We start from the raw sequence: 9,596 nt of genomic DNA, 5'->3' as shown, positions 1-9,596 counted from the left end.
CCATCAAGAACTTCGATTGACACTCACTGGGAAGTTGTTTTGTGCTTGAAAAGCATTTAACAAAAAAAAACTATCCTTTATCTCTTAAAGAGTGATTCCTTAGAGAAAATGCATCTGGGGCTCAAACCTTTCCAAACAGCCCACATGCTTATGTTTTTCCCTTGGAATCATTTACATTTTGTAAAAATATGAGAACTGTTGTTATTTAGCCTTTGGCATCTTCCTGGGAAATCATTTCGTTTGACTATAAATTTTGTAGATGATAACGATTATCAAAAGAACCACATTTAATCTTTCGGCAACTACGATTCTCACGTATTCCGCTAGGATTCATCTAAGTTAAGAAAATAAAACAAGGTAAAATGTTAGTCATGTAATACAAATCAAATACACAAAGGAAAATAAAGTAGAGGAGAAAAATATAGCTAGATGGGTCTGGCCCATTTTATGCCGCTGCAATCTGCTTCTGCCATATGGGCTTTGGCCCAAAATCCTTTTTGCTACACTGCTGATGGGGCTGACTCGATAAAGAATATTATGTTGGGCTTTAGCCCAACACCGAATGCGGGAAGAAAATGAGTCCATTGGACTCGTACGAGAGGGTCATGCATAAAATGAAGGAAACAGGATTAGTAAAGTGGGGATTTACAAGACTTGAACTTCAAACAAGAAAGGAAAGCAATGGCCAAAGAAAGACACCACGTAAATAGTAAACGAGAGCAGAATTTTGACATGTTCAACTTAACCCAAAGAAAACAAATTTTCCATAAAGCAAACAAATCCTAAAGCATGCTAGCCATTCAGCACACAAAGGAACATCAAGATAAACAATATGTCCATTGACTCTTTACACTAATCTACACATCAGCATTAAGCCAAGACCAAAACCTCAAAAAACAAGACCTTTATAATCACCATCCACAAGCAGGGAAAGGGAACCAAAACAGCTCCACAGCTAACACCAAAAGTACTTCAAGATATATGCATATTTTTTACTCTTGTTATAAATTTGTAGCGGAGAATTTCTTATATCTTTCTTTAGTTGGTAAGGTTTAGACATCAAACAACTTAATAATTTGAATGTATTAGGCAGGTTTCGAAATGTTAAATTCACAAAATCTGAAATGAAAGTTGGCTTGCCATTAAGCAAGCTAGAAAAAGAGATGCAAAGGTGAGTTAATACATACCACTGAGATTGTGAAACCTTAACTAATTCACACACACACAAAAAAAAAAGTTGGAATGCAAGTGTCATTCATCAAAATAAAGAGACGAAAATAAACCCCATTTCGCATAGACTAGTCCTTTCTAGAAAACTTCATTAAAGTGAAACCTAAAATGCAATGATCCATACTTACTTGTCACAACCCAAAAATTAGCACTAAATGGACAAGATAGCAGTACATGGACATAACCTCATTTAGCTATTCATTTAACCACTGGCAAATAAACTCACGAGCATACAACCACCTAATCAAATAACATTATCAACATTTAACTTAGACAGGAAAAGAAATGGTTCACAAGCTTTGTCCAAGACACAGGGAAACACTTAAAGAGTCATCTAGCTGGACACTTTTGAAAAATAATCAAAATAAACACTGAACCAATTTGGTCAGATGACGGAGTTCTATATACACTTTAAGTCAAGAAACAGTCAAGAAAAGAACTTAAGCCAGTGAACTCTCGAATCAATACTTGATACACGACAAGGAATACAAAAGATGAAGTTGATATTAGCTAATGAAAGGAAGCTGCTAACAAACTATACTAATGAGAAATCGAAGGGAAACATTCTAACTGAACTCCTTATTAAGCATTTGAAACCATTTGAAAATTCTACATTTTGAAATCATTGTAGGAACTCGAGCTCAAAAGTTACATTAAAACTGTTAATGGGACAAAGACACATATAAGTTCAACGATTAACAATCAACTCATTTAAGGACAACACAAAGTAGGAGTTAAGCTTAATCTACATACCTGGACAAAATGCATACAGAGATTTAAGCTAAAACTCGAAGAGAAAATCTAATATAATCTCAAGGTTAACTAGTTACAGCCATGACTTGGGTGCTTTCCCAACAACATTGGATACTACTACACTAATGAAATAAATCAGGTTCTGGAAAGTTTTTGGATTGAGATTGCTTCTTAAGGGAAAAAGCTCAATCATTTGCAAAAAGATCTTTAGTAAAGCAGAGATGATTAGAACTTGACTCACGAAAACAATTACCATTTAACTAGAGTAAAATTTAGAAATAACACTTACTTGGCTAAGGAGGAGGGAGTCTTTGAAAGTAGGCTCAAACAAGATAAAGCAACAGTTATATTCTAGCTAAAAAGAAAACCAGCGACAGTTCCACATTATATTTTAAAAAATTGAATGGAAAAATGAGTATTAAGAAAGACGTTTTAGCTAATACTATCACATAAAGATAGTCGGCTTACTCATATTGAAAGCAAAAAGAAAATAAACCAGGCAACAATTATTTAAACGACTTAAGTCATATATATATATTTTTTAACTAAACGAAAAAGCACTGAGATTCTATCCCTCATTAATCTCTACTGTGAAGTTCAACACTAATTCTTTAACTAGAACTATGAGAGAAGGAAAGGGAATCATACTTAAACGACTAACAACACCCATAAAAGCACATAAATGAACAGAACAAGGATAGATTTCATATCCCGTGCTAATACAACAGCCAAAGTAAAGCTAAAACACCCACAAAATCATATCGACTAACTCATGCCGGAATTAAACAACCAAACATGCTGGAACTTAAAACACAAAAATAAACTAAAGATTAAACACAGAGAACAGAACCGAAAATGAACATAAACTAAATTGAGAAAGAAAATTACTTGTTGTAGTGCAGCGACTGGGACGACGAGAACGAGAGTGCTTCCTTTCACTCACAATTTGAACGCTTCACTTTGAGCCAATGAAGAGAAAACAAAGGTGAGAAAAAGAGCGTGATTTCTGAAGGGTGTCAAAACGTAGTCTGGAATGAGGAATTAGGGTTCTATTTATAGAGCCCCAAAACTTAGGGTTTGGACAAGAAAGAACGATGTGGGACTGGTTCAAAATTTGAACTTTGGCTGTTGAATTGAAGAAAAATTTGAAGTCCAAAAATAGGACAAAGACCATTAAGGTCTCGTCTGCCAATTTGTACTGGCTTTTTCATAGAGGAGGATAAAGATAAAGAAAGATAAAGGAAAAGAGGGATTGTTACCGTTTGGATATTCAGTTTGATGGAGAAATTGACAAATTTCAATAAAAGTTTTGCCCAAAATGGTCGAGCAACGACTGGAAGGGTGAAGACGTGTAGACCACTTGCTATATTTGGCCGGAGACAGCTCATTGTGAGCTTGATTTGCTGGCAGAGGCGTAGAGGAGCCTTAGGGTTCGTTTGGATATGTTGTGGTTCTTCTTTTGTGAAAATGAGAAAGATGAAGGATCTGGGGTGATGGGCCAGGTTTAGTACATACTTGGGCTGGATTTGAGGCTGGGCTAGCTGGATTGGGCTTATAGTCCGAAAAGGGATGAGAGGGCTATCTTTTTGGAGTGTTAAATGGCTAGCAAAGGAATTTAACAAATAGCCAATTTGAACTCAAATTAATTTCCAAATTGAGATAAATAATCATTCAATTAACTAATTAAGCTTCTTGAGTTAACAAAGTAAAATACCTATTTTGCAAATACGAACTAATTATAGCAATTAAGTCGTGAATGACTTAAGAACGACAAACTAAATACATACTCAATTAAACACTTGTTTCTTTTTTGTATAAATTGATTTTTCAAATTAGTAAAATAGACATAACTAGTACTTAAAATAATACATAATATATGTTAGAGTATTTTGCCCAGTGAAATGGCAAAATAACACCAAAACCAGTTAAGAAAATATTTTTTGACTTTATAAATAGTTATTTCTCTTTATTTGAAATTCGAGAAGCTTGACTAGTTAATTTAAAAATATAGAGGGCCAAAATTGGGTGTCAACAAGTCTAATTCAAACTCAAAAGTAAAAGACGACAACTCATTACCTCAATCAGTATGGGTTAATGTTCACCGTATATATAGCATCTCAACTACATAGTTAAATGAGTTCACCACTCTCACGAGAAACACAAATCAAATGCAAGATTAAATTCCCCTCCTTATTTCTCTTTAGTTTTGGTGTTTAACTGTATTTACTTTCCGATATTAAAGTTTATATAATTGGGCTAATAATGGCAGTGTATAGCTTGCAAACTTCATGTTCGATTCGAACATTCACAAGATTCAATTAGTTGAGGTGTTAAAATGAAAACTAAAACCAACTTTAAGGGGCCGTATGTGAATTTGGCCTTAATAAATGTTAAAACCACCAACACGATGCAAATAACTGAAATTCTTGTATATGGTAAAAACAGGATTAACGCTTAGCTGGTGGGACCGGGGGCTGACAAAAGGAAGAAGACAAACACAAGCGCTCAGACCGGGGGTATTGCATTAGTAGTGCTTGATCAGAAGAAGTTTGAAGAAAACCGTAGGGTCCGATTTATCCGGGGTAAACTTCTTAGCGCAGTTGGTCCGGTTTCTCCATGGCCGAGTTGATCGTGGCCATTGGTCCGGTTTATACATGGCGGAGTTAATCGTGGCCGTTAGTCCGGTTTCTTCATGACCGTTATGATCGTGGCCGTTAGTCCGGTAATCGATTATTCAATTGCCACGTGTGAAGAATCATTTTGCCACGTATTATGCGCATCGGTCGTGGGGTGTCAGACCGTACGACCCAACCTTATCCATATTAGGGCTTCCTTTATTTCTAAAAGGGCTTGATGATGTATGAAAGGCCCATAGAGAAAAACTATAAATAGGGGGCATTTCCCTACTTTTAGGGGTTGGCTTTTCAGATCCAAAACATTGTATTAGAATTTATATTAAAGCTTTCTCTCTCTCTCTCTCTCTCTGATTTTGGTCCGGTTTATAGCATTAAGTCCACTGAATCATATTATTCGATATTGCACTGAAATATACGTAGATATCTTAGCTCAAATCCATAATACTAACACATTCGTCCAAATCATTAGCATACTGATTTACATATATCTAAGTCATTTATAAGTGAATCTACATATATATTCTTCATTAACCAAAATAGATTAAAGTATCCACATATCCTATACCTCATTTAAAAATTCAACTTATTACCTAATTTCGGGGTAAACAGTTTGGCGCCCACCGTGGGGCTAGGATAATAGTGGTCTTTGATCTCGGTTTCTATTTGCTCACCTAAAGATTTTTCGAGTTCTTTTGTTCGTCTCTGTGAAAACGGACCAAATGGCAAACAAAGGGACAATCTGGTCACGTCAACAACGAGATTGTGGCCGAAAATGAGAACAAAGGGGCTACGGGGATTACCAGCGGAACCCGTCGACCCAAATGTCGTCGATTCGAGAGAGGGCCTCAACCGACAAAACACCGTGAACCAGGAGAACGTCGCCCAGCCGGCTACCGATCCCTTAAATACTCTCAATTCAGTTACTTTGTCACAGGCACAAGGACAGAAAGTGCCAAATACCCCAGATGATATTAACTTACGTCTTATTTTTGAAATGTTGCAGGAACAGAGAGCAGCTATTGCCGAACAAGGAGTCGCAATAGCCCAGTTGCAAAGCAAAAATGATGAAACGGCTCCGGAGAAGACTAAGGGTGTTGCCGAACCTAGAAGGGATGAAGCTCGGATGGTCGAGTGCAATGGGTCCGGGGCTGGTTCATCCACCGAAGTGTTGAGAATGCTCGAAATACTAGCGAAGCGAGTAGACTCAACCGAGAAGAGGGTGGAGACATATAACTCTCGGGTGGATCAGATCCCGGGGGCTCCGCCCATTCTGAAAGGACCAGATTCGAAGAGGTACATTCAAAGGACTTTTTCTCCGAGTGCGGCTCCTAAATTGATCCCAAAGAGGTTCAAAATGGCGAATATCCAGAAGTATGATGGCACAACAGATCCTCAGGAACACGTGACTTCATACACCTATGCCATAAAAGGCAACGATGTCGAAGAAGATGAAATTGAATCCGTATTGTTGAAAAAGTTCGGAAACTTCATCAAAAGGAGCATTAACTTGGTATGACCATCCGCCCGAGCATTCAATCACTTCTTTCGAAATGCTCGCGGATGCGTTCATAAAGGCTCATGCCGATGCTAAAAGAGTCTGGCCGGAAGGTGGATATTTTTCGGATAGCGAAGGGATGACGAGTTATTGCGTGAATTTGTCAACCGTTTCCAAAGGGAACGGATGGAACTCCCTCCGGTTCCGGAGGAATGGGCTGCGCTAGCTTTTACCAAAGGACTTAACCCTCGAAGTTCGACGGCCTCATTCTGTTACACCTCGTAAAATTTCCCGTTGGTACGCAAGTGGACGAACTAGTGATGAGAGCGAGGAGTGCGAGTGTATGATGTTTCATGGGCAATGTATGTAAATGGATGGGAATGAATAGAATAAAAAGTCTAGAAATGTGAAAAGTTGAAAGTTGGCAAAAGCGCCTGGTCGTGAAGTCCAAATACGGACCGTAAAGTGGAATACGGTCCGTAAATCGCCGAGTCATAAAATGGCATGCAAAGGTTTCAACTTTCGCCGAGTGGAGAAATGGTTAAATACGACTGGTGGACGGACCGTAAAGTGAAATACGGCCCGTAAACCATGGTCGTAAATCACCATGCATGCTTTGCCAAGGTTTCGGTTACGCTTAAGGTTAAAGATGACCGCGAGGGACGGTCCGTAAAGTGGAATACGGACCGTAAACCTCCATGGACGACCACTGTTCACCTCAGCATAGATTTCGAATTCATTAAATATGAGGACCAAGACTTATTTTATTTCATTTCTACACTACACCACTTCTCTCTAGAATCTCTCTCTACAATTATTACATAAGTTTTCAAGGATATTTGAGGATCAACAACATCAAATAAGTGAATCAAGAGTAAAGGAAATCATCAAAGATCATCCAAGTCAAGAAATCCAAATGGAGAAAAACTAGGGTTTTGCTCAAAGAGGAGTATTAGCAACCAAGGCTTGTTCCTAAAACATCTAAGGTAAGATTCATGATATTTATATGTTGTTTAAGGTATTTGGGAGTTGAAATACTTGGTCATTAAAAGAAAATAGCAAAATGGGTTATGAATGATGAATAGTGACGTTTTGAGACATAGTTGGAATTGAATCATGAATGTTGTTGGGTTGTGATATAAATGTGTTATAAATGACCTATAGACATGAAATGAGTGTTGGATACGAAAGAATATGACGATGGATTTTTAGTCATGATTATGGGAAATTGAAGTGAATTATGAAATGCGAATCATATGAATGAATGATGATTGTTGTTTATCATATTGTGACGATTATTATGAATGTTGGGAATTGATATGGAATATGGCGGAAAGTAGTATAAACAAAGGAAGCGCTGCCCAAATTTCTATAGCTTTAGTAAATATGTTTTTACGATGACATAGCTAATGTCGATATGAATTCCATTGAAGGTATAGACAAGCGCATTAAGGAGAACGAACAAGAGATAGAGTAGCTAAGCGACAAAGGTATGTGAGGCTAATCCCTTTCCTTCCAAGGCATGAGTCCTATGGCATGAATTTCCTCTTTTACTATGAATGTTCCATCTCCAAGAAAGTTAAGAGTCCTCTCTCATGAATAGCTATACGAGATAAGAAATATAAGATGAATATGAAAATGATGATAGCAAGCTAAAGTCTAGAAATACTATAGCCTATGATATGATGCCTCTAAGAAGCTAATGATGTAATATATGTAATTTAATGATATTGATCATTGTGCATACTCACCTTATGCTTGTTCCTTCAAGGTGAGGTAGAATACGTAAGAATGCTCATAATGACATCGGGGGTCCACGACCTTACGTCACCCCGATAAAGTATGAATAGCTAAGAGTCCCTATGCATGTATTGTGATAAGTATACGATGTCAAGCATACCATGATGAGTTATGATAAGCATACTAAGATAAGCATGTTATGATAAGCATGATATAGTGAGTATATGATGATATCACACCGTGCCTATATGGCCGGGCAGTCACCGCCAAGGCGGGCAGCTATACACACCATGGCCAAATGGCATGGCGGTTTCACCACTAGTGGGCGGCACGAGATAATATCACCGGACGCGGGATGCTGGACGCGAGCTATTGATGATGCTAATGATATTGATTATTACACCGCACCTATATGGTCGGGCAGTTATTACAGTTATGTACATATGACACGATGATGAGTACGAAAGTAAGTCAGCATGCATGATCATCCTTATGATTCAGTCAGTTACAGATTGCTCCTTGTTTTATGCCTCCTCAGTTATTGGTGCTTCTTTATTGTTTATGCTTCACGTACTCAGTACAATATTCGTACTGACGTCCTTTCTTCGGACGCTGTGTTCATGCCCACAGGTAGACAGGGAGGTGGTCCAGACTCATAGAAGTGCCACAGATTTCTCTTTTGGTATATATATATCTGTATATTCATGTTTTTGGGCATGACGGGGTCCTGTCCCGTCCAGATGTCTAGTATTCCAGTAGAGGCTCCTAGATACGCGATGTGGATAGTCTGGTCCCATGGCTTTCATGTATATGTATGTATATATTATTTTGGATAGCCGAAGGGCTTATGTTTATAAAAGCAAATGTATTTCAGAAAGGTTCCAGTTTTACATGATTATGAGCATATAGTACGAATAATAGCAGATAAGCAGGTAAGTGAGTGGTGTTCGGTGGTTAGCCCCGGATACCCGTCGCGGCCCGTAGCTCGAGTCGTGACACATTCAAACTAAAGGAAAATTTGCTGGAATACGAGGCTGTGACCTGGGCAGACGTGCACAACAGATACGAATCAAAGATCCGGGTAGAGGATGACCAGCTCGAACTTTCTCCGGGTCCCGTAAACCTGAACAAAGGCTCTGTGAGATCGAGAAAGAATTACGATCCAGGGTCAAGGCTATCGAGGGAAAGATATTGGCCATATTATCATTTAGTAAAACCAAGTTTCAGGTCAGAAAAATCGAGGATTGGTCCCGGTCAATCCTCCAGTCGGGGAGACAGACTGACTGAGAGGCCATCGAATAGCCGAGGGTTGTCGTTTAGGAGTGATGCCGGAAGCTCGGCTACCAACAGAGACCCGCCAAGGATATCGAAATACAACTTTAATGTCAATACCTCCGATCTCATCTCAGCCATAGGTCGCGTCGCGTGAGCAAAGGTGGCCGAGACCATTGTGGTCGGATCTCGATCGCGGGACCCGAACATGATATGTGAATACCATGGTACCCATGGTCACGGAGCGAAGATGTCGCCAGTTAAAGAGAAGAGGTGGCTTTTTGTTCTTTGAAAAATGGTCACCTTCGTGAATTCTCGAGTGAGCGGGCCAAAAGCCACTATAAGGAAAGGGAGTCAAACAAACGGGTTGAGCGGTAGAACCTCGGATATAATCAACATGATAATCGGGGTACGGATGCTCTAGAGGGCCGGTGATGAAGCGGACCAAGGTTTTCATTGTTCGTGAAAAG

General features: G+C 38.9%; 1 long non-coding RNA gene across 1 annotated transcript; it reads right to left on the bottom strand.

Annotated features, from left to right (window-relative positions):
• Positions 1-224: 224 nt before the first annotated feature.
• LOC132040013 (uncharacterized) lies at positions 225-3,007 on the bottom strand. The gene is made up of 2 exons (XR_009410544.1): positions 2,872-3,007; positions 225-1,983 (listed from the first exon to the last, which is right to left on the bottom strand). It is a non-coding gene; the product is annotated as an uncharacterized LOC132040013 (long non-coding RNA).
• Positions 3,008-9,596: the final 6,589 nt, after the last annotated feature.

The sequence above is a fragment of the Lycium ferocissimum genome, chromosome 12, assembly GCF_029784015.1.
Source record: "Lycium ferocissimum isolate CSIRO_LF1 chromosome 12, AGI_CSIRO_Lferr_CH_V1, whole genome shotgun sequence".
NCBI lineage: Eukaryota > Viridiplantae > Streptophyta > Magnoliopsida > Solanales > Solanaceae > Lycium > Lycium ferocissimum.
This window is presented reverse-complemented; position numbering and strand designations above follow the sequence as displayed.